Source organism: Eschrichtius robustus, chromosome 1 (assembly GCF_028021215.1).
Source record: "Eschrichtius robustus isolate mEscRob2 chromosome 1, mEscRob2.pri, whole genome shotgun sequence".
NCBI classification, from domain to species: domain Eukaryota; kingdom Metazoa; phylum Chordata; class Mammalia; order Artiodactyla; family Eschrichtiidae; genus Eschrichtius; species Eschrichtius robustus.
Window position 1 is genome coordinate 79676721 of NC_090824.1, and position 24964 is coordinate 79701684.

Sequence of the window (24964 nt, forward strand, 5' to 3'; positions counted from 1 at the left end):
CAGGAGCTGCTGATATCTATGACTTGTAAGTTACATGCCTGTTTAAGCTAAACATTTATTCTTAGACTCCTTCCCCACTTGTAGTCAGAGTAACTCTTCTGGAATTTTTAAAAAAAGAGCATGGGACTTGAGCTCAGGTCAGGTGCTTGGCCACTTCATCTTTTGACGAAATAAACGGAGGCTCTGTTTCCTTGTGCGTCTCAGGGTTGGGCCCCTCATACAAGAGCTTGTGTTGAAATGGCCCAGCAGACTGGCAGGTGCTAATTTGATGAGTTTATCAAGATGGTGGTTGCTGAGAATAAGAAGAGAAGGTTACTTAATCCTCAGAACCTGGTCTCTGCACCAGCTTGGTAATGCTGAAGAACTGTACCTTGGCTGTGAACTCTTTATTCCTAGTGGCTTTTTTGTTTCTTTTTCTTTAAGCAGCTGAAGTCTCATCTAGCCCCAGGATTAGAAGGCAAACTGCCAGGCAGACCACCATCACATCTCATTTCACAAGGAGGTCAGTATATAATGAATGGACAGCCCCCATTTTAGGGGCCAACGGTTTTTGGTAAAACACATATAAATTAGTAGGATGTAACTTAGTAATTCTGACTTCCACATTGCTTCGGTTTTCCTTTTGATATTCTGTTATTAGACATTCGTGAACAGCATTTCTGAAGATCTCATCCATTTTTACTCTTCACATAGGCAACTTCAAATGTACATGCACAGAATTACCAAGGATAGTAAAATGAACCCCTGTGTACCTATCACCCAGTGTCAACAGTTAACATCTCCTGGCTGTTGTTTCATCTATACCCCCACATGCTCCAAGTGAAAATTGTTCCAAATGGATTACAGCTCCATACCCACCCATCTCCTCCCAGTTGGATTACTTTGAAACAAATCGGACAGGTCATCTTATCCACACATACTGTATTTCTAGATGACAAGGTCTCTTTCTCTGACAAGTTTTTTATTCATATTTTGCCATAATTGCTAACATCTAGCAAACAGTCTTTTGAAGAAGACAAAACAGGCCTTATAAAGTGTAACAGTTCCTTACTAACAAATATATAGCAGTGTTCATTCTTCCCCTTGTGTAACAGAGTTTGGTTGATTTGCTCCTTAAGCCTTTCGAGTGATAGATTCCTTATCTTCTTGCCATTGATTTAAAGAAAATAGGTCTTTTTTTCTAATAGCGTCTAGGTCTGGCTGACTGCATCGTTTTGGTGGTTAATGTGTTCCCTTGCCTCCAGTTTTCTGTAAACTGGTAGTTAGGTCTAGAGTCTTGATCAGATTCCAGCTTTATTTTGTGAGACTTCATTGACAGCATGGGGCTGTCCATCAGAGGCATGTAATGTCTCTTCGGTGATTGTAGCAGCCATTGATCAAAGTCTAGATCCATTATTTCTTAAGGTTTGCAAAATGGTGGTATTCTAAACCTGTCATCCAAAGAAACATTAAGCTCGAAGCTTCTTTTAATGTCCTGGCAAAAAGGGCTTCTCAGAGGGAAGAGGGGACCATGCCCTGAATCTTTCCAAAGAGAGGGTACTCTTGGTAGGGAGGAATATGAGTTGTTTCGTGCCCACTGGAGGTCTAGGGTCTGGTGAGCTAACAGTTGGCTTTACTGTGTGTGTGTGTGTGACAGGCCTGCCAAACGGAAACCTGAGGAAGACCCTGAAAAAGCAAAATCGGATGATTCTGTCGATGAAGAAGAAAAAGACCAGGTAGGGCTCGCATTTAAGTTTCTTAACTCTGCCTTTTTTTGGTACACTTGCTGGTAATTGTGAATTTATACTTGGTCTGTCTATGGACCGTAAGTGACCGAGAGGGTGTTAGAACACACCCCTGGACCCAGGGCAGTACGAAGTGTATCATGGTTAGCCCCGAGGACTCAGCAGGCCCGTAACTTTGGTCTGTTCTCTCCTGTCTACCTTCCTACGTCTCCAGCTGTCAAGATTTGACAGTCGAACCAGCAGATGTGATGTGTTCAAAGCATTTGCTTCTGATGTCAGATAAGCTCCTTTCCCACATCGAATTTCTCTATAAAAGCAGAATTGTCGTGTTATTATGTGTATTGTAACAATGCTGCTTAGACTTTTTAGGTTAGAAAACTGGTGGCTTGCCAGAGACCTCCAATATAGAAAATGTCAGTCTCCAGCACTGTCTCATGTGACTTGAGGGGCAAACCTAGGTACTACCAGATGGTCACACGCTCTCTATTTCATTCCTGCCACAGGATTAGCTGTGTAAGTCGGGAAGTCTGTAGGTTTACAGGTGGGTAGTAAATGCCCTGTTACCTGCTAAAGATGAGTATCCGTGGTTTGCTCTAAGGCAGGGTTTCTCAACCAAGGCATTGACTTTTGGGGCCAGATAAACCTTTGCTGTGGTGTGTGAGTCCTGTGCATCGTAGAGTGTTTAGCAAGGTCCCGACCTCTTACTCACTAGGTGCCCGTAACATTCCCTCTCTCTCCTCCCAGTCGTGACAGCCAAAATCACCTTCAGACTTCCCCAGATGTCCCCTGGGGGGCACAGTTGCACTCAGTGAGAAGCAGTGGACTCAAGGCTACCAATATCTTTGAGGTAGACTTGACGTCCTGTTGTGAAAGACATACTCATTCTCCTGTTTTTATTTTGGAAATTAGATGCCACTGTTCATGATCGTTATTCAGATGTCTGTCATTAAGCTTCGTCAGACTACCCACTCACAGGTGGGACACTGAGACAGAGGGAAACAGCTTGTCCAAGTCACATGGCCACATCCCTTGCCTCCTAAGAAAACGTGTCACAAGTGAAAGCAAGCTGGCTCTTGTAATATTGACAAGTCTTTTTCTTTAAACAAATGTGCCAGTTTTAGAGTTGTTCTTTGCCCTCTAACCTTTTGGAGGGCTTACATAGCCTTCAAGCTTCTAAAGAAACGAACTGGGGCACTCTTTCCCAAGCAGGAAGCAGTTTCACTGGCAGTGTGTGAGAGGCCTTGGGGACTTGGAGGATGAACACTTGTCGAAACGGGGTGTATCCCGATATGCTAGAGTAAGGCTCGGTGCACCACACCGGTGTTATCAGGTGGTGTTGGTCAAATAAGTAGTACTACAGAGAGAATCTTACTTTAGTCAATTTCAAGTTTTTGAGATCTCACTATGTTTTTTAAAACAGGTGTTAAATACATGCATTTGGTAAAACAGTACAAAAGGCTGTTTGGTACATAGCAGCCAAAGAAAAACAATGTGGCTATTCCGTGCTGAGCTATGCTGTGAGCATTATCAAGTAAATACTGGATTCTGAGGCCTTTGTTCAGGAACAAAAAAGAATATAAAATATCTCATTACCACAACTAAGGAGCTGGCCTGTGGCAACTAAGACCCGGCACAATTAACTAACTAACTGACTATTTCTTTCTTTTTTTTTTTTTTTCTTTATGACAAAAGACTTAAAAATGACCACGGTTAAAGATTTGATGAAAGTTCATAATAATGCAGTTGACAAGAAAGTTAGTTATTTCTGAGATATACATTTTAAAGTAATAACTAGGATTATTACATATAACATTATACCAGAACATATAAGATTTTTAGCAATTTCATGTAATGTCTGAAACATTTCTATTAACATATTTCCATACATATTTCCATACACATACAAATATAAGATTTTTAGAAATTTCATGTAATGTCTGAAACATTTATATTAACATATTTCCATACAAATAACCCAATGAAAGTTTAGTATTAGTTGTTTTGTTTGTTTGTTTATACTGCAGGTTCTTATTAGGCATCAATTTTATACACATCAGTGTATACATGTCAATCCCAATCGCCCAATTCAGCACCCCACCATCCCCACCCCACCGCAGTTTTCCCCCCTTGGTGTCCATATGTCCATTCTCTACATCTGTGTCTCAACTTCTGCCCTGCAAACTGGCTCATCTGTACCATTTTTCTAGGTTCCACATACATGCATTAATATACGATATTTGTTTTTCTCTTTCTGACTTACTTCACTCTGTATGACAGTCTCTAGATCCATCCACGTCTCAACAAATGACTCAATTTCGTTCCTTTTTATGGCTGAGTAATATTCCATTGTATATATGTACCACAACTTCTTTATCCATTCGTCTGTCGATGGGCATTTAGGTTGCTTCCATGACCTGGCTATTGTAAACAGTGCTGCAATGAACATTCGGGTGCATGTGTCTTTTTGAATTACGGTTTTCTCTGGGTATATGCCCAGTAGTGGGATTGCTGGGTCATATGGTAATTCTATTTTTAGTTTTTTAAGGAACCTCCATATTGTTCTCCATAGTAGCTGTATCAATTTACATTCCCACCAACAGTGCAAGAGGGTTCCCTTTTCTCCACACCCTCTCCAGCATTTGTTGTTTGTAGATTTTCTGATGATGCCCATTCTAACAGGAGTGAGGTGATACCTCCTTGTAGTTTTGATTTGCATTTCTCTAATAATTAGTGATGTTGAGCATCTTTTCATGTGCTTCGTGGCCGTCTGTATGTCTTCTTTGGAGAAATGTCTGGTTAGGTCTTCTGCCCATTTTTGGATTGGGGTGTTTGTTTCTTTAATATTGAGCTGAATGAGCTGTTTATATATTTTGGAGATTAATCCTTTGTCCGTTGATTCATTTGCAAATATTTTCTCCCATTCTGAGGGTTGTCTTTTCGTCTTGTTTATGGTTTCCTTTGCTGTGCAAAAGCTTTGCCGTTTCGTTAGGTCCCACTTGTTTATTTTTGTTTTTATTTCCATTACTCTAGGAGGTGGATCAAAAAAGGTCTTGCTGTGATTTATGTCAGAGAGTGTTCTTCCTATGTTTTCCTCTAAGAGTTTTATAGTGTCCACTCTTATATTTAGGTCTCTAATCCATTTTGAGTTTATTTTTGTGTATGGTGTTAGGGAGTATTCTAATTTCATTCTTTTACATGTAGCTGTCCAGTTTTCCCAGCACCACTTATTGAAGAGACTGTCTTTTCTCCATTGTATATCTTTGCCTCCTTTGTCGTAGATTAGTTGACCATAGGTGCGTGGGTTAATCTCTGGGCTTTCTATCTTGTTCCATTGATCTATGTTTCTGTTTTTGTGCCAGTACCATATTGTCTTGATTGCTGTAGCTTTGTAGTATAGTCTGAAGTCAGGGAGTCTGATTCCTCCAGCTCCATGTTTTTCCCTCAAGACTGCTTTGGCTATTCGGGGTCTTTTGTGTCTCCATACAAATTTTAAGAGGATTTGTTCTAGCTCCGTAAACAATGCCATTGGTAATTTGATGGGGATTGCATTGAATCTGTAGATTGCTTTGGGTAGTATACTCATTTTCACAATGTTGATTCTTCCAATCCAAGAACATGGTATATCTCTCCATCTGTTGGTATCATCTTTAATTTCTTTCATCAGTGTCTTATAGTTTTCTGCATACAGGTCTTTTGTCTCCCTAGGTCGGTTTATTCCTAGGTATTTTATTCTTTTTGTTGCAATGGTAAATGGGAGTGTTTCCTTAATTTCTCTTTCAGATTTTTCATCATTAGTGTATAGGAATGCAAGAGATTTCTGTGCATTAATTTTGTATCCTGCAACTTTACCATATTCATTGATTAGCTCTAGCAGTTTTCTGGTGGCAGTTTTAGGATTCTCTATGTATAGTATCATGTCATCCGCAACCAGTGACAGTTTTACTTCTTCTTTTCCAATTTGTAGTCCTTTTATTTCTTTTTCTTCTCTGATTGCCGTGGCTAGGACTTCCAGAACTATGTTGAATAATAGTGGTGAGAGTGGACATCCTTGTCTCGTTCCTGATCTTAGAGGAAATGCTTTCAGTTTTTCAGCATTGAGAATGATGTTTGCTGTGGGTTTGTCATATATGGCCTTTATTATGTTGAGGTAGGTTCCCTCTATGCCCACTTTCTGGAGAGTTTTTATCAGAAATGGGTGTTGAATTTTGTCAAAAGCTTTTTCTGCATCTATTGAGATGATCATATGGTTTTTATTCTTCAATTTGGTAATATGGTGTATCACATTGATTGATTTGCGTATGTTGAAGAATCCTTGCATCCCTGGGATAAATCCCACTTGATCGTGGTGTATGATCCTTTTAATGTGTGGTTGGATTCTGTTTGCTAGTATTTTGTTGAGGATTTTTGCATCTATATTCATCAGTGATATTGGTCTGTAATTTTCTTTTTTTGTAGTGTCTTTGTCTGGTTTTGGTATCAGGGTGATGGTGGCCTCACAGAATGAGTTTGGGAGTGTTCCTTCCTCTGCAATTTTTTGGAAGAGTTTGAGAAGGATGGGTGTTAGCTCTTCTCTAAATGTTTGATAGAATTCACCTGTGAAGCCATCTGGTCCTGGACTTTTGTTTGTTGGAAGATTTTTAATCACAGTTTCAATTTCATGACTTGTGATTGGTCTGTTCCTATTTTCTGTTTCTTCCTGGTTCAGTCTTGGAAGGTTATACCTTTCTAAGAATTTGTCCGTTTCTTCCAGGTTGTCCATTTTATTGGCATAAAGTTGCTTGTAGTAGTCTCTTAGGATGCTTTGTATTTCTGCGGTGTCTGTTGTAACTTCTCCTTTTTCATTTCTGATTTTATTGATTTGAGTCCTCTCCCTCTTTTTCTTGATGAGTCTGGCTAATGGCTTATCCATTTTGTTTATCTTCTCAAAGAACCAACTTTTAGTTTTATTGATCTTTGCTATTGTTGTCTTTGTTTCTATTTCGTTTATTTCTGCTCTGATCTTTAAGATTTCTTTCCTTCTGCTAACTTTGGGTTTTGTTTGTTCTTCTTTCTCTAGTTTCTTTAGGTGTAAGGTTAGATTGTTTACTTGAGATTTTTCTTGTTTCTTTAGGTAGGCTTGTATAGCTATAAACTTCCCTCTTAGAACTGCTTTTGCTGCATCCCATAGGTTTTGGGTCGTCGTGTTTTCATTGTCATTTGTCTCTAGGTATTTTTTTGTTTCCTCTTTGATTTCTTCAGTGATCTCTTGGTTATTTAGTAACGTATTGTTTAGCCTCCATGTGTTTGTCTTTTTTACGTTTTTTTCCCTGTAATTCATTTCTAATCTCATAGCGTTGTGGTCAGAAAAGATGCTTGATATGATTTCAATTTTCTTAAATTTACTGAGGCTTGATTTGTGACCCAAGATGTGATCTATCCTGGAGAACGTTCCGTGCGCACTTGAGAAGAACGTGTAATCTGCTGTTTTTGGGTGGAATGTCCTATATATATCAATTAAATCTATCTGGTCTATTGTGTCATTTAAAGCTTCTGTTTCCTTATTTATTTTCATTTTGGATGATCTGTCCATTGGTGGAAGTGAGGTGTTAAAGTCCCCCACTATTACTGTGTTACTGTCGATTTCCTCTTTTATAGCTGTTAGCAGTTGCCTTATGTATTGAGGTGCTCCTGTGTTGGGTGCATATATATTTATAATTGTTATATCTTCTTCTTGGATTGATCCCTGGATCATTATGTAGTGTCCTTCCTTGTCTCTTGTAACATTCTTTATTTTAAAGTCTATTTTATCTGATACGAGTATAGCTACTCCAGCTTTCTTTTGATTTCCATTTGCATGGAATATCTTTTTCCATCCCCTTACTTTCAGTCTGTATGTGTCCCTAGGTCTAAAGTGGGTCTCTTGTAGACAGCATATATATGGGTCTTGTTTTTGTATCCATTCAGCCAGTCTATGTCTTTTGGTTGGGGCATTTAATCCATTCACGTTTAAGGTAATTATCGATATGTATGTTCCTATGACCATTTTCTTAATTGTTTTGGGTTTGTTTTTGTAGGTCCTTTTCTTCTCTTGTGTTTCCCACTTAGAGAAGTTCCTTTAGCATTTGTTGTAGAGCTGGTTTGGTGGTGCTGAATTCTCTTAGCTTTTGCTTGTCTGTAAAGCTTTTGATTTCTCCATCAAAGCTAAATGAGATCCTTGCTGGGTAGAGTAATCTTGGTGGTAGGTTCTTCCCTTTCATCACTTTAAGTATGTCATGCCACTCCCTTCTGGCTTGCAGAGTTTCTGCTGAGAAATCAGCTGTTAACCTTATGGGAGTTCCCTTGTATGTTATTTGTCGTTTTTCCCTTGCTGCTTTCAATAATTTTTCTTGGTCTTTAATTTTTGCCACTTTGATTACTATGTGTCTCGGCGTGTTTCTCCTTGGGTTTATTCTGTATGGGACTCTCTGCGCTTCCTGGACTTGGGTGGCTATTTCCTTTCCCATGTTAGGGAAGTTTTCGACTATAATCTCTTCAAATATTTTCCCTGGTCCTTTCTCTCTCTCTTCTCCTTCTGGGACCCCTATAATGCGAATGTTGTTGCGTTTAATGTTGTCCCAGAGGTCTCTTAGGCTGTCTTCATTTCGTTTCATTCTTTTTTCTTTAGTCTGTTCCGCAGCAGTGAATTCCACCCTTCTGTCTTCCAGGTCACTTATCCGTTCTTCTGCCTCAGTTATTCTGCTATTGATTCCTTCTAGTGTAGTTTTCATTTCGGTTATTGTATTGGTCATCTCTGTTTGTTTGTTCTTTAATTCTTCTAGGTCTTTGTTAACCATTTCTTGCATCTTCTCAATCTTTGCCTCCATTCTTATTCCGAGGTCCTGGATCGTCTTCACTATCATTATTCTGAATTCTTTTTCTGGAAGGTTGCCTATCTCCACTTCATTTAGTTGTTTTTCTGGGGTTTTTTCTTGTTCCTTCATCTGGTACATGGCCCTCTGCCTTTTCATCTTCTCTATCTTTCTGTCACTGTGGTTTTTGGTCCACAGGCTGCAGGATTGTAGTTTCTCTTGCTTCTGCTGTCTGCCCTCTGGTGGTTGAGGCTATCTAAGAGGCTTGATGGGAGGCTCTGGTCCTGACTATTTCTTAAAATCTCATTGATAGGTATTTAATATGATTTTTAAATATTTATTTATTTATTTAATTTATTTATTTTTGGCTGCGTTGGGTCTTCCTTGCTGCGTGTGTGCTTTCTCCAGTTGCGGTGAGCGGGGGCTACTCTTCGTTGCGGTGCGTGGGCTTCTCATTGCGGTGGCTTCTCTTGTTGCGGAGCACGGGCTCTAGGCGCGCGGGCTTCAGTAGTTGGGGCACGAGGACTCAGTAGTTGTGGCTTTTGGGCTCTAGAGCGCAGGCTCAGTAGTTGTGGCGCACGGGCTTCATTGCTCCGCGGCGTGTGGGAACTTCCCGGACCAGGGCTTGAACCCTTGTCCCCTGCATTGGCAGGCGGATTCTTAACCACTGCGCCAGCAGGGAAGCCCAGGCTCCAGCCTTTTTAAAAATGTGTTCCTTCCACCTTCGTGGAGCCGGCGTAGGGGATGGGGAGGAGTGAGAACCCGATTGGCAGGGGTCCGGTCGCAACCCCGGAAGGGGACGGGGGACGATCTAAGAGGTGGCACCGGGCCACAGTCGACCCCCAGTGACAGCTAACAGCTGCAGTGCTGCCCCTTCCTGCCCCAGGACCTGAGCTCAGGTCCCGGGGCGGCTGGAGAAACGCACTGTTTTTTGGTGAGGTGCTCTTACTTACTGTGTGGAGCTGCTCCGGCTGCCCCGGCGACCACACCCCTGCAGGGCCCTGTGCCCGTCCTCCCTGCCCCCTGCCCAGGGCTCGGAGAACAGCAGTCTCTGTGGGGCAACCCGCTTCCAAGCCCTTCAGTGACCACGGAGGACTGGGAACGGGCTGGGCTACCGGGGAGCCTGGGCATCCAACACCTGAGCTCAGCCCTGGGGGCTCACGTGAGGGCAGGGGCTGGGGGTTGCGGGCGGTGAGCGGAGGGGCCTCCAGCCGGCATCAGCCTGGGCCCTGGACCCGGGGAAAGGCCTCACCCTCTCAGTCCTGACCTGCCGCTCAGGAACCCTGTGGCCCACCAGCCCGAGGCTTGTGTCGCCCGCCATGGACTGCCCGGCACACGGCTGGGGTGCCAACGCCACACCTGGATTTTGCACGGGGACCACCTGGGGGCTCGGTGCACAGGAAGACGAGCAGCCCCCAGGCCCCGACACGCCCCTTCCATATCCATCGAGAGGTGCCTGATGGAAGGCCGGCTGTGCTCCTTTTCAAGCCCCAGGGAATTCACACGAACAGCCCTCCCGGCCACGGGGTGCCTGCCCACCGGCTCTGGGCCTGCGACCAGCCCAGAACACAGAAGGCACCGAAGTGGGTGCAGGGAGCTGAGCCGGGGCTGCAGAAGGGCAGACACCACAGCCTGGTCCACAACCGACTGCCCTAGGGCGGGTGAGAACGGGCGGGCAGGCTGAGGGGAGGACAGAGCGTGGCACCGCCTGCCCGCCTGGGCCACGGGGAGAAGGTCGGGGCGCCGCCCGCGCGCTCGCTCCGCTGCCTGGCGTCCTTTGTGGGGGCGAAGGGCCGGAGGCAGGGCTCCCGAGGAGCTCAAAGGCCCGGGAAGGACACACGGGACGGTCCAGAGCCACCCTACCGCTCCAGTGGTGCAGCACCCTCTCTGAATTCCTACTGCCACCAAAACACATCCCTAAGGCCTTTGGGAGGAATCGCTAGGACCCAGGAAGGCGGCCCCCTGCTGTGGTCCAGACTTCAGCAGCTGCCGATGATCAGAGGGAGCCAGCCGGCCGGCCTTGAGCAGGAGGACAGGACACGGGGACAGGGACAGCCACAGCCGGGCTTCCCACAGCTGTGCCCACCGCCAGAACCAGCTCCAGCCAATCACAGCCCCCGAGATGCCAAACAGTGACGGGCGAGAGGCTGGCAGGAAACTGACACCCCCTCACTGGAGAGCCTGCCCGGCCGGGGTGCGGGGCACCATCCCCGTCTGAACTCACCACCCCACAGCTCAGCCATCTCCCAGTGACCCAGACGCGTCACCACGGCCCCAGGGCTGATCCCCGACCAAGGTCAGAACTCCCCCCAGTGTGACGGCCCCCATGCCACTCCTGTGGTGGAAGGGACGGCAGGCAGAGACCAGGAGTAGAGTCTTTTTATTAACGGCTGCGTTTTCAAAGAACCGTTTTGTTACCAGGAAAGCTCCCCAGGAAGGGATTGCATTAGTGCAACAAGGGGGAGCCTTGATGCCAGGCTCTCCAGACACTTCCAGGTGGAGACTTTTGGCCTAGGCCGGCCGCCGGGGACTCAGGGGCTGGGAGGACACGCGGCCCCTCCCCCGCCCCGACGGGGCGCTAAGGCACCCGGCCCGCCTGGGTGGGCAAAACCCCGTGCCTTCAGCAGGCCGGCGGCTTGCAGCCCTCAACCTGCAGCCCTTTGCTCAGGAGGAAGGCGTCCTGCGTGGGGTCACAACCCAGGAAGAGCTTCACCATGCCCTTGGCATCCTCGGAGCCCCCTGGCCTCAGAATGCAGCTTCTGTAGTCCATGGCAACCTGACGAGAGGGGGTGGGGCTGCAGGAGGGTGGAGCACCCCCTTCACTGAGGGTGTGGGTGTGGCCACCTCTGCTGTGACTCAAGAAAGGGCAGGGGAGCAGGGGGTCCAGGGCAGGGCCCTCAGAGCCTGGCAGGCCCAGGCGGGCGGCACAGGCATCTAGGCCCAGGCCAAGGACCTCCGTGTTGGTCTGCATGGCAGGCTGGCCTCTCACCTTGCCACTCAGGACGCCCTCCCGCTTGAAACGTGTGTGGAACGTGTCCGCGGAGTACACCTCGCTGCACAGGTAGCCATAGGACTGGGCGTCGTAGCTTCCTGCCAGGTGGCCGAAGGTCGCAAGCAGGTGGGTCCCTGGGACACACGCGGAGAAGCTCCTGCCCGGCCCCCTGGCCGCTCCGTGCCCCTTCCCCAGAGAGGGGGCCTCAAAGCAGCCCTGTCTGAGTCCCCTGCCACTAGAGGGAGTATTGGCCCAACACTTCTAGAAAACGGGGACCTTGCGGGCAACTCAGTGGAGGGACACAAATAAATTTTTGCCGACTTTCTGCTGAAGCTCACGAGGGTTCACCCCGAAGCCTCTTACAAGGTCAGCTGCCCGAGGCTCCGAGGGATGAGTCAGGGCTCACCTTCCAGCACGGGGAGAGCGCGGGTTCAAGCGCTCACGAGGGAGTGAACTGCGTCTCCGCACCGACACGCACGGGCAAACCTCGTCGACGCGTTCCGTCCGGGGTATGAAGCCCTCTCCTGCCTCTTCCAGGCTCTCCAGAAAGCACGTGCAGATACGCCCACCCCACCCTCGGACTCCGCGGGCCACAGCTGGAGGGACCAGCCCAGGAACCGAGGCAGGAAGAGGCCAGAGGTCAGCGGGCCTCGGCCAGAGCCCGTCAGTCGGTCCCCCTTCACACACCACCAGAGGATCCTCTTGACCTGGGCAGTAGCCGCCAAGCGACCGCTAAGGTGGGCCCGGCGTGCACTTGGCTACCTGGCGTGGCTGGGACCCCGAGGACCTCCTGGCAGAGGCGGGCATTCTCCTGGGCCGGGTCCGCGGGCGTCTGCGTGTGCAGGGCCTTGTCCACCTTGGCCAGGACGATCTGGCGCAGGTTGAAGAGGCCTGGAGGGCGGGAGGAAGGAGACGGGGGGCTGGCACTGTGTGCAGGCCGCGCTTTCCAGCCGGGCGGTCCGGGAGCCCCTTTCCTTTCCCTCGGCCCGACCGCACCGGGGTTGGCCAGCCGGGACTTGATGAGTTGGCCAGCAGCTCTGGGGGACGGCGCTGCCCGTGCCCCACCGAGACTGGCAGCAACGCCAGGGCTTCACAGGGCGCGGCGCTCCCGGCCCCAGAGCCTTCCCTCTGGTTCTCATCACCGGCTGTCGCCAGAGTCGCAGGTAACGTGCCTTTCTTGTCGTTTGTCTTTTTTCCGGCCCTCAGCCACGCAAAGGTGTGAAGCCCTGACACTCGCTGCCACGTGGATGCACCCTGAGAACACGATGCTCAGCGAGACAAGTCAGACACAGAAGGGCACACAGGGTGTGACCCCACTGAGGGGGAACATCCAGAACAGGTAGATCCACAGAGTCAGAGTGGGTTCCTGGTTGTTAGGGGCAGGGGGCGGGGAGGGAATGATAACTAAGGGCGTGACGGACATTTTTGGGGTGAGGGAAATGTTCCAAAACAGGGCAGTAGTGACGGCTGCACAGCTCAGTAAAGTGTCCCCACGCGCTCCGGTGCAGCCTGTGAGAGCATCGCTCTCAGGACGAAGGGCTGACCGCAGGAAGACTGAAGGAGCACTGGGTCCTGGGCCCAGACGCTCAGCTGGGGACACCCCCGCCCCCCCGGTGGGGAAGTCCCTGGGACTTGCTGAGCCTCCACCGAGACTGGCAGCAGCCCCAGGGCCTCACAGGGCGCGGCGCTCCCGGCCCCAGAGCCTTCCCTCTGGTTCTCATCACCGGCTGTCGCCAGAGTCGCAGGTAACGTGCCTTTCTTGTCGTTTGTCTTTTTTCCGGCCCTCAGCCACGCAAAGGTGTGAAGCCCTGACGCTCGCTGCCACGTGGATGCACCCTGAGAACACGATGCTCAGCGAGACAAGTCAGACACAGAAGGGCACACAGGGTGTGACCCCACTGAGGGGGAACATCCAGAACAGGTAGATCCACAGAGTCAGAGTGGGTTCCTGGTTGTCAGGGGCAGGGGAGGGGAGGGAATGATAACTAAAGGCGTGAGGGACATTTTTGGGGTGAGGGAAATGTTCCAAAATAGGGCAGTAGTGACGGCTGCACAGCTCAGTAAAGTGTCCCCACGCGCTCCGGTGCAGCCTGTGAGAGCATTGCTCTCAGGACGAAGGGCTGACCGCAGGAAGACTGAAGGAGCACTGGGTCCTGGGCCCAGACGCTCAGCTGGGGACACCCCCGCCCCCCCGGTGGGGAAGTCCCTGGGACTTGCTGAGCCTCCACCGAGACTGGCAGCAGCCCCAGGGCCTCACAGGGCACGGCGCTCCCGGCCCCAGAGCCTACCCTCTGGTTCTCATCACCGCCTGTCACCAGACTTGCATGCAACGTTCCTTTCTTTTCTTTTGTCTTTTTAAAGGCAACTCTTGAATACACGTATTTAACATGCAGGGAACCAGTCCTGACTCCTTGATCTGCGGCTTCCAGGCTCCAGAGTCTCGAGGACATCCACTTCCATTTTTTTACACGCCCTGTGCGTGGGGTTTGATGATGGAAACTGACACCGAGGGCGTCACCACGTGCGGGGTGACATCAGCGGAAGAATCCCGTGGCGAGGGCCTGCCTGAGAACCACGGGAGAGCCCGGGCCCTCCCCGCCCCCTGCCTGCAGCCCCGCGCCCGCACCCACCTGGGAGCGGAGCTGGTGCATCGCTTGCCAGAACTCATGGAAGTAGGTCTCCAGCTCATCATGCTGCAACAGGGAGGGCGGGTTGGGCGTAGACTTGGTGAAGTTGGCCACCATGGCCGCGATGGCAATCTGGCGCCTCCCATCCTGCTGCAGGCAGCCCGGCTGCAGGCCAAAGCAGGCCATGTGCCCAGACTTCCCTTCCCTGGGGAGGGACGCGGGTGAGGCCCCGCTTCCACAGAGGAGCCCTGGCCCACGGCCGACAGGTTCCCCCACGCATGCACCGAGGGTAGAGGTCCAGGTAGAACTTGCCGATGGATGACCTTGTCCGCGGCCGCGTCCCGGACCGTGTAGAGCCTCACATCTCCGTGACACACGTTGGCACCCTCCTCCAGGTCGAAGGTCAGCCCCAGCAGCTCCTGGGAGATGCCCAGCTACCCGCGCGTGACCACCTGCATGGGGAAGGACTCATCGAGCAGGTACTGGTCCACGTGGTAGCGCGTCTCCTCCCCCTGGTTCATGTAGCAGCACAGGTCCTAGACGTTGATGGGCCCGTCAAAGTGCAGGCCCCGCCTCTGGCACTTGGCCTTCTTTAGGTCCAGGATCACGGCCGCTCCTGCTCCCCGAGGGGCTTCAGCTTCTGGGCCAGCTCATCTGCGGGCGGAGGGGAGAGGTTCGGCTATGTCCCTGTGGCAGCCTCCCAGCCGCCACCCACCCCACGCCCCTCGAGGCAGAATGAAGGGTTGGGGAAGGCGACCCCCAAGGGCTGACACAGTCGGGTCTCAGGCAGCACCACGTCCAGTCAAGGTCCGCCTGACCCTCGGGGAGGCGGGGTTACCTAGGAAAGTGGCCACCACCTGGCTGGTCTTGGCCATGTTCATCTCCAGCACGGAGTCGGCACGCGTGCTGAACCCCAGCAGGCGGGACTTCTGAGCCTGCAGCCTTACCAGCTCCCCGAGGATCGCGCAGTTCTCCTGGAACCCAGAGACGGCCAGCGCTGGGGACCGTGGGCCACGCCCTCCCCACGGGCCCCGGGCCAGGTCTCTGAGGGCGGGCAGGGCTCTCAGGCCACTGGCGGGCACAGCCAATCCCCCTCCCTCCTCCTCCTGGCCCGGATTTCTAGACACTTTGGTGCTGTCCTAACACGTGGTCTTTATGAACACAGGTCCTTTTGGAACCAGAAACGGCGTGAACCGTGATGAGCTCTAAGGCCAAGGGCAGGAAGAAATGTGACCAGGCTCTCCAGGAGCCACCCAGGGGCCTCCCCGGGCTCAACAATACAGACTCGGCTGCCGTGCAGACAGCAGGTCATCCCCACGGCGCCCGAACACCCAGCCCCCTGGACGGCGAGACGCCTGTTGCTGCAGGTGGCCCGGGGCTGGCTGGTGAGGCCCGGCCCCAGGCGTACGCCACCTTCTCTGGGGCCACCTCTCCGGCTCTGCCGTGGGGTTCTCCTGGGAGCCCCCAGTCACCACAGGACCAGCGTGGCCTGTCTGCAGCCCAAGAAGGTGGGGACACAGGACTGTCCCCCATGCCCCCCACATCACCCACGAGGCCGAGCAAGCACCAGTGGTGTCTGCGGGGAAGATGAAGGGCTCACGCACAGCCCCCATCTACTGAAGATGCTGAACAGGAGAAGCACAGACTGCAGCCACACGCGGTATGGACCAAACGCAAGTGTCCTTGCAGGAACCGATGTCTGAATGTCAAGGCCGTACCCGGGCCACAGTGAGAAGGCCCAGACCCCACGCAAGGCACAGAGAGGAGATGGGGGGAACATCTGCGAATCTGAGCTCATCGGGCATCACCCCAGAAGGAGAGGGAGAGGAGGAGGGAGAGGGAGAGGGAGAGGGAGGGAGGTACAGACGTCTCTCCCTTCCCTGGGGGTTCTCTAGTGCAGCCAAGGCTGAAAAGCACTGCATTTCGGGAGATGGGTCCTCGTGGAAAAGTTAAATAGTAGCTCATGGCATTATCGACACATATTAAAAAGGCCCCAAATCTTGGGGAGTCAGGGAGGGGAGCTGGCGGCTGCCTCGTAAAGGAGGAGAGATTGGGCGTCAGAGGAGGTGCCTGTGCAGCCCGCCGCCGCTGCCCAGGACCCCGCAGACTTCATCTCCCAGCTGTGGTCCCGGGCTGGAAGGCAGCGGGGAGGTCAAGCCGTCCAAGCATCAACGTTGACTTCAGGGCTGATCTAAAAGGCGCCTGGTGTTTGTTGAAGCAGAAGAAAGAGAAAGCAGTGGGGAGAGGAGGGGAGGGGGAGGGAGCCCCCATCAGCCCTTCTCCCTCTCTCCCTCTCTGTCTCCCTCTCTCCCTCCTTCCCTCCCTCCCTCTACCTCCCTGCTTCTCACTCTCACTCTCCCTCCATCTCTCCCTCTGCCTCTCTCCCTCTCCCTCTTTCCCTCTCCCTCTCTCCCTGTCCCCCTTTCCCTGTCCCTGTTTCCCTGTTCCGCTCTTCCGATACCTCATTCCCTCTCCCTCTCTCCCTCTCTCCCTCTCTCCCTCTCGTGCTCCCTCTCCCTCTCCCTCCACCTCCTTCCCTCTCCGGAGAGGGTGCCTGCTTCCTTCTCTGTCTCCCTCTCTGGAGAGGGAAGGAGGTGGAGGGAGAGGGATAGAGGGAGGGAGGGAAAGACAAAGGCGTCTCTCCCTCCCTCTCTCCATCTCCCTCACTCCCTCCCAGAGATGGAGAGACAGAGGAAGAGGCAGAGACAAGGGAGAGGGAGAGGGAGAGGGAGAGAGAGGGGGGAGGGAGGGAGAGAGAGAGAGGTGTCTTCCTCCCTCCCTTTCCCTCTCTCCCTCCCTCTCTCACTCTCCTGCTCCCTCTCCCTCTCTGGAGAGGGAAGGAGGTGGAGGGAGAGAGAGCAGGAGAGGGAGGGGGGAGAGGGAGAGAGAGGGGGAGAGGGAGAGAGGGATAGAGGGAGGGAAGGAAAGACAAAGACGTCTCTCCCTCCCTCCCTCTATCCCTCTCTCCCTCCCTTTATCCCTCTCTCGCTCCCTCTCTCCCACTCCCTCGCTCCCTCTCCTCCCTCTCCCTCTCCCTCCGTCTCTCCATCTCCCTCACTCCCTCCCAAAGATGGAGAGACAGAGGAAGAGGCAGAGACAAGGGAGAGGGAGAGGGAGAGAGAGGGGGGAGGGAGGGAGAGAGAGAGAGGTGTCTTCCTCCCTCCCTTTCCCTCTCTCCCTCCCTCTCTCCCTCTCCTGCTCCCTCTCCCTCTCTGGAGAGGGAAGGAGGTGGAGGGAGAGAGAGCAGGAGAGGGAGGGGGGAGAGGGAGAGAGAGGAGATAGAGGGAGGGAAGGAAAGACAAAGTCGTCTCTCCCTCCCTCCCTCTATCCCTCTCTCCCTCCCTTTATCCCTCTCTCGCTCCCTCTCTCCCACTCCCTCGCTCCCTCTCCTCCCTCTCCCTCCGTCTCTCCATCTCCCTCACTCCCTCCCAGAGACGGAGGAAGAGGCAGAGACAAGGGAGAGGGAGAGGGAGAGAGAGGGGGGAGGGAGGGAGGGAGAGAGAGGTGTCTTCCTCTCTCCCTTTCCCTCTCTCCCTCCCTCTCTCCCTCTCCTGCTCCCTCTCCCTCTCTGGAGAGGGAAGGAGGTGGAGGGAGAGAGAGCAGGAGAGGGAGGGGGGAGAGGGAGAGAGAGGGATAGAGGGAGGGAAGGAAAGACAAAGTCGTCTCTCCCTCCCTCCCTCTATCCCTCTCTCCCTCCCTTTATCCCTCTCTCGCTCCCTCTCTCCCACTCCCTTGCTCCCTCTCCTCCCTCTCCCTCTCCCTCCGTCTCTCCATCTCCCTCACTCCCTCCCAAAGATGGAGAGACAGAGGAAGAGGCAGAGACAAGGGAGAGGGAGAGGGAGAAGGAGAGAGAGGGGGGAGAGAGGGAGAGAGAGAGAGGTCTCTTCCTCCCTCCCTTTCCCTCTCTCCTTCTTCTCTCCCTCTCTCCCTCTCCCTCTCTCCCCCCTCCCTCTGCTCCTCTCCCTCATCTCTGCCTCTCCCTCCATCTCTCCCTGTCTGAGAGGGAATGAGGGAGCGGGAGAGACGGAGGGAGAGGGAGAGACGGAGGGAGCGGGAGAGACAGAGGGAGGGAGAGGGAGAGAGGAAGGGAAAGGGCGAGGGAGAGGGAGGGAGGGCGAGACATCTCTCCCTCTCCCTCTCCCTCTCCCTCCCTTCCTCTCCCTCTCCTAGAGGGAGGGAGGGAGAGGGAGAGACAGAGGGAGAGGAGAGGGAGGGAGCGAAGGAGAGGGGGAGTCGGAGAAGGAGGTAGGGAGAGGGAGAAGGAGAGAGGGTGCCTGCTTCCCTCTCTGTCTCCCTCCCTCCCTCTCCGTGTCCCTCTCTCCCCCCTCTCCCTCTCCCTCTGTCTCTCCCTCTCTGGGAGGGAGAGAGGGAGAGGGAGCAGGAGGGAAAATGATGGAGGGATGGAGAGGGAGAGAGGGTGAGGGAGAGAAGGAGAGGAGGAGGAGAGAGGCAGAGGGAGGGAGGAAGAGACCTCTCCCTCCCTCCCTCTGCCTCCCTCCTTCTCCTCCCTCTTCTCCCTCTCTCTCCAACTCTCCCTCTCCCTCCATCTCTCCATCTCCCTCACTCCCTCCCAGAGAGGGAGAGACAGAGGTAGAGGCAGAGCGGAACACGGAAACAAGGACAGGGAAACAGGCACAGGGAGAGAGGCAGGGACAGAGGGAGAGGAGAGGGAAGAGGGAGAGGAAAGAGGGAGAGGAAAGAGAGGGAGGGAGAGAGGGAGAGACAGATGGAGAGAGAGGGAGGGAGAGAGAGAGAGGGAGAGGGAAAGAGGTAGAGGGAGAGCAGAACAGGGAAAGAGGGACAGGGAGGGAGAGAGGGAGGAGAGGAAGCAGGGAGAAAAGAGAGAAAGAACACACCATCTACATTTCTGTCAGATGACACCGGGGATCCTTACACAACCAGGAGAAAATAACACAGGGAGGCTCTTTCTCAGCTGGAACTGGCACTGCAGAGGGGGCCAAACACCACCAGGCTGGCCACACATGTCCAGCCGCCGCTCCAGCCCCGTCAGCCGTGAGTCCGGTCACCAGGGCTCTGAGTGTCTGCTCCAGGGAGCTGGGGTTCACCCTCTCACCGGGGAGGCCGGGCCAAGACCGCGGGGCCCCGGGCTGGACACATAGGGGGAAAAGCATCCCCACAGGACAGCTTGTGCGAGCAGATTCAGCTGCCAGATTCTAGAGGCCCGGGACCACCCTGTGGCCCGTGAAAAACAGGAGGCCACGAGGGTCTTGCATCGTGATTCCTGTCCGTTGGACTGTAAAGTTTATGTAGGGAATCTTGCAAACAGTGGTAACAAGGCTGAATTGGAACGAGATTTAGGCTATTACGGACCACTCTGAAGTGTGTGGGTTGCTAAAAGCCCTCCCGGCTTCGCTCTTGTTGAATGTGAAGATCCCCGAGATGCAGCCGATGCTGTCCGAGAACTAGATGGGAGAACACTATGTGGCTGCCGAGTAAGAGTGGACCTGTCGAATGGGGAAAAGAGAAGTCGAAATCGTGACCGCCTCCTTCTTGGGGTCGTCGCCCTCGAGATGATTATCGGAGGAGGAGTCCTCCACCTCCCACACATCTCCAAGATGGAGAGCCTTCTCCGTCAGCCAGAGCAGGTCCCTTTCTAGATATAGGAGAAGAGAGAGATGACTGTCCCAGGAGAGAAATCACAAGCCGTCCCGATCTTTCTCTAGGTCTCCTAGCCGATCTAGGTCAAATGAAAGGAAATAGAAGACCACTTTGCAAGAGGAGTGGTGTACAGGCAATAACTTCATTTGACAGGAGTATGTACAGAAAATTCAAGTTTGGTTTGAGACTTCTGAAGCTTGGTGCACTTTTTAAATGTTTTAGTTGTTCACATTTGTTTGTCTCTTGGGACAGTGACCCATAAAGGTGTCATTCTCTATGGTTTGAAATGGGTCACATGAGGCATGTGATATGAAGAATTGTTACCTTCCAATGTTCCCTTAAGCAAAATTGAATTTGCTTTGAATTTTTGGTCTTGCCTAGACTGATAATAAAACTTTAACTCCTGCCCACCTAAAGTGTGATGTTTACTATTATGGAAACAACACTGGCAAACGTGTAAAAGACTTTCTGTAGCTGGGATATGGTATGCAGCTGTAGTTAAGCAAGCAGTCTTTAAAAGGTGCTGTGAACACAAGCCAGCAGGTAAAAATGAAAGCCGCACCCTTACCCTAGATTAGAGGTTTAAAAATTCCACTAGTCTTCACACGGGACAAGAGGTTGTCCAGGGAGTTGAGAATCTAAGAAGTTACAAGGAAGTTAGTTTACCTTTGAGTTAGGTCATAAGTCCCCTCTGTGATTGCTGTACATGAATACATAGCTCTTTGTAATATTTTTTGGAAATCTGAGATGATCAAGATACCAATGTCCTGCCGGATTAAGAGTATTGTAGAGCTGAACTTTGAGTTACTGTGCAATTTTTTTTTTCATGCTGTCATTTGTAATATGTTTTGTGAGAATCCTTGGGATTAAAGTTTTGGTTGCAAAAGAAAAGAAGAAAAGAAAAGAATCCGCCTGCCAGTGCAGGGGACACAGGTTCAAGCCCTGGTCCGGGAAGATCCCAGGTGCCGCAGATCAACTAAGCCCGTGGGCCACAACTACTGAGCCTGCGCTCTAGATCCTGGGAGCCAGAACTACTGAGCCCCCATGCACAACTACAGAAGCCCGCACGCAACGAAGACCCAACGCAGCAAAAAAAAAAAAAAAAAAAAAAAAAGACGCTACTGGCCAGGTGATCAAGGGTAAAATCATTTGTCATAAGTCCCGTTGATGGTGTGTATCCTTGATGTGACCTGAGGAGAATGGCATTTTTATCTCTGTCTGGATCTTCCGCCCCAAACCCCATAACTCCAGACCAACCATAAGAAAACATCAGAAAACAAACAGACAAACAAATTGAGGGACAAAATACCTGACCAGTCCTCCTCAAAACTTTCAAGGTATCAAAACCCAGGGACATCTGAGAAATGTCACAGCCCAGAGGAGACTGGGACAGAAAAAGGATGTTAGGGGAAAACTAGGGAAATGCTAATGAAGTGTGGACTTTAGTTAATAACAATGTATCCATCTTGGTTCCTTAGTTGGATAAACATGTCATACTAACGTACTAACGTGTTGGAGATAGGGTTACTGGGTCAGGGTCCACGGCACTCTACACTCTGTACAGATCTTTGCCACTTTTTTGTAACTCTAAGCTATTCTAAAATTAAGCGAGTACTGAACAGAGATAAGAATGTTATTTCCCTGATTTGAACATGCCTGAGTTTCTTTTCATGGTCACATTTTTGCTATCTGGATGTGTCTTGGAATCAGTAGCAAAGGAGAGTTGCCAGCCCCTGGAAAGATGTGGGTGGTTTGCAGGTGGCTTGCTCTGGAGCTGAAGACCACGGTGGGAAGTCTGCAGCCTCGGGCTGCACTTAGAACCATGGGAGGGGATGGGCCAGCTCAGTTAGGGATGGAACCTATAAGTAAAACTTTTTTCTTTTCCATTATGGCTTATCACAGGATGTTGAATATAGTTCCCTGTGCTAGACAGTAGGATGTTGTAGTTTATCCATCCTATATTTAATAGTTTGCATCTGCTAACCCCAAACTCCCAATCCAACCCTCCCTCACTCTTTCTCCCCCTTGGCAACCACAAGTCTGTTCTCTATGTCTGTGAGTCTGTTTTTGTTTCGTAGACGAGTTCATTTGTGTCGTATTTTAGATTTCACATATAAGTGAGATCATATGATATGTGTCTTTCTCTTCTGACTTACTTCACTTAGTATGGTAATCTCTAGGTCCATCCACATTGCTGCAAATAGCATTATTTCATTCTTTTTATGGCTGGATAATATCCCATTGTATATATGTACCACATCTTCTTTATCCATTCATCCATCAGTGGACATTTAGGTAGCTTCCATGTCTTGGCTATTGTAAATAGTGCTGCAATGAACATTGGGGTGCATGTATCTTGTCTTTCTTTTTTTTTTCTTTCTTCCTTTCTTCCTCCCTTTCTTTCCTCCTTTCTTTCTTTCTTCCTTTCTTCCTTTATTTCTTTCTTCCTTTCTTTCTTCCTTGCTTCCTTCCCTTCTTTCTTTCTTTCTCTCTCTCCCTCTCTCTCTTTCTTTCTTTTTCTTTCTTTCTTTCTTTTTTTTTTTTGTCACACAGCATGTGAGATCTTAGTTCCCTGACCAGAGATGGAACCCATGCCCCCCGCACTGGAAGCACGGAGTCTTAACCACTGGAGCACCAAGGAGATCCCAGGGGTGTGTGTATAGTTTTGAATTAGAGTTTTCTCCAGATCTATGCCCAGGAGTGGAATTGCGGGACCCTATGGCAGCTGTATCTGTTGCTGCACGTCTCACATCAACCACCTGCACTCCAATCCTTGCTCTCAACGTCATCTTTGGGGAACCCAACCTGCGACAGGGACCTTGACAAGAAGAAATGGCTCAGGGAAAAGCTACCTGCACAGGGAGGAGATAGAGGCCATCGCCCCTGGGGTGCGGCGCGGAGAGTGGGCACAGAGATTTGTCATTTCACCCCCGATGCTCATCTCAGCCCTCCTGGCTGCCCCACTCTAGGTCACCTCGGGATACAGAGGTGACCCGGTTAGAGTCCCTGCCTGTGCAGGAATCTGGGGGCACCAGCGGGTCTGAATAATATTAGTGCAGGGTCTCCCCTGCGGCACTGGGGTTATTCGGGGCGGGTCATCCTCTGCTGAGGGCCCCTCCTGGGCACTGTGTGGGGTTTAGCAGCAGCCCTGGCCACACCCCTTTGATTCCAGGGGCCCCTCCCCCCCAGTTGTGACAACCACAGATTTTCCCCACACATCACGGAAGAACTGGGTGAGGCGGGGGCAGGATGGCCCTGGGCGAGGACAGCTGTGTTGAAGCAACCAGCCTGGCCCAGGGCAAGGTCTGCCCCAATCCCGTCAGCGCCTGCATTTAGACCTGCCCCTTTCCTCTCCCACCTCCTCTGCCCTGCAGTGGTCTCCGAGACATCATCGCCATGTGATAAATCACACCTTCTCAGTCGACTGTTTGCTGCCCTCGCTAGAACGTGAGCTCTTTGAGGACAGGGATGCTGTTATGTCCCCAGCACCTAGAAGAGTGTCTGCTGTGTAGTAGATGCTTCATAAATACTTGCTGAATAAAGGAGTTGAATAAAGGGATGAGTGGATGGATGAATGAAGGTTACAATGGAAGGAGGGGGGAGATTCCCTTTCTGGCTCTCGGGGGTTGGGAGATCAAGTGAAAGATCCGTCCTAAATAGGCTGATCAGCCTTCTGGGGTTCCCCGGGACTGAGGGTTTCCCCAGAGTTCCAGCGCTCAAACCTGAGCGGTCCTGGGCAAACTGGGGGCGGGTGTTGGTCACCCTATCTAAACACAGTAACAATTCCAGCTGCAATAGCAATGGCCAATGACCTCTATGGTCTTATTGACCATGCACAGTTCTTTACCTGGCAGGGAAGGGTGGGCCGGGATGGGAATTCTGGTGATCCAGGGCGGGTGAGGGCACACCCCGGGCTTGTGTAGGGGAGTCCAGGAAGGTTCTGGAGGAAGTGACAGTGACACAGGGGGGAGGGAGGAGTCTAAGGAAGAACATCCCACATGACAACGTGTGCCAAAGGCCCTGGGCCCAAGGTCACACCTGACCAGGGCTTGCCTTTTTTTTTTTTTCTAATTTACTTTTTCCCACATGGATATGCAATTGTCCTAATGCCATTTATTGAAAACTCCTTAATTTCCCCACTTTCTGTCATATCAAGTTCTCATAGATCTGTTTCTGGACCTTTATTCTATACCATAGAGCTATACGTCCCATCCTTGCACGACTAGGGCTGTTTCATCACTATAACTTTATTTTTTATTCATTTATTTTTCTTGGCCATGCCGTGCGGCATGTGGGATCTTATTTCCCTGACCAGGGATCGAACCCGCGCCCCCTGCCAGTGGAAGCTCGGAGTCTTAATCACTGGACCTCCAGGGAAGTCCCCAGGGTTTGCTTTGACATCCATCGAATGGTGGCAGGTGGGCACGGGGAGCAGCTGTCTGTGAGCCATCCTGTGTAGAAATGCAGGCTGGAGGGGAGGACAGATGGAGCGGGAGGGGAAGAAGCGGAGGAGGGAGGGAGGGCGGGCGAGAGACAGACAGAGCATGAAAGCTGAAAAGAGCTCCTAGTGCCGGGAGCCTTGGAGCCAGAGCCTGGGAGCCAGGGTGACTGGCTCTCCTCCCTGGTGTGTGTGTGTGTGTTGCGGGGGGTGGCTCTGGGCTTCTCAGGCTGGGAATGGGGTGCACAGAGCAGGGACGGAGCAGGGACCCTTCTCTCTGGGACCTCGTGGGCCATCCTCAGCTCACAAAGCTGAGCCACTCCTGGCCCTACGAGTGGGGGGGCTTATCCTCCCTGTCCCCTGGATCACACCCCCTCACACACAACTTCCCCGTGTGTGTTCCCAGCAACCAAGAGAATCTGTTTTTAAAAGATTTGGGGGAGGGGGGTAAACATACAAACAAGAGCAGAATGGATACTTTTACAGAATGTGAATGGCTCTGTGTAAGCCCACCCCCAGGGTAACCACAGTCCTGACCTCTAACACCCTTGACGAGTCAGCCTTGGTCTGGGCTTGCGGACCCACGGAAGCTTCCTCATCCCCTCCTTCAGATCCCGTCTCTCCCTTGGCGTCTTTGTGAGAAGCACCCGGGGAAGTGGGACTGCTAGGCTGTACTGCTGCTAGAACTCCACCTGGGCTCCACCAGGCTCCAGCCCCCCACCCTGTGCACCTCTCTG